The sequence below is a fragment of the Seriola lalandi genome, unplaced genomic scaffold (genome assembly GCF_002814215.2).
Source record: "Seriola lalandi dorsalis isolate HSWRI2012SDOR001 ecotype SW California unplaced genomic scaffold, Sedor1 jcf7180002054970, whole genome shotgun sequence".
NCBI classification, from domain to species: domain Eukaryota; kingdom Metazoa; phylum Chordata; class Actinopteri; order Carangiformes; family Carangidae; genus Seriola; species Seriola lalandi.
In genome coordinates, this window is record NW_019525521.1 from 1,283,995 (window position 1) to 1,284,702 (window position 708).

Genomic DNA, 708 nt, shown 5'->3' on the forward strand with positions numbered 1-708 from the left:
GAGACAGAGGAGAGGAGAAGCTACTAGCCCTCTCTCGCTGTCACTTCTAGTCGCGTTGCTCTCCTCCCCAGTAATGTTAAATTTAGCACAGAAAAAAACATAATAGTGGTCATTTAAATAGCGGTTCATGGGATTTATTAACCCTCAGGGGTCCCTCTGTCCTTTTTTGGACATTTTCTTCACTTTCCTTTTTGATTTGCTGATCATTTTGGCTGTGTTACAGCTGAAGGTATGGATTTCTGCAAGAAAGTGTCTTTTTTGACATATTTTTAAAATCTAATGTCAGTTACTGTTACAGGTCTATTATACACTGGTAACACATTTTGTACCCTCTGGGGTTCCTCGCGTCCAAAAAAGGACAGACAAAGTAAATGCTATAAAATCATCATATATCAATATTGTTTGCTGCTTTTTTTGCATACATCTCTTAAACCACTTCAGTTCTGCTCAAACCTACCAAATGTTTATTAGTTTTCGGGATTTTAACCCTTTAAATGCCAGTTTGAAGACATGTTGCCTCTTGTTTTATTAAAAAAAACAAGACAGAATATGAAATATTTCCCACATAATACATGGTGGAGGGATGTGACATTGTTTTATATCAGAGTCTTTTATATCAAGACATTTCTCAAAACCAGAATATGATCAGGGTGACTTTTGAACACTGGAAATAAATCATGTACTCATCCCGGCAGTAGCCCCCGTGGC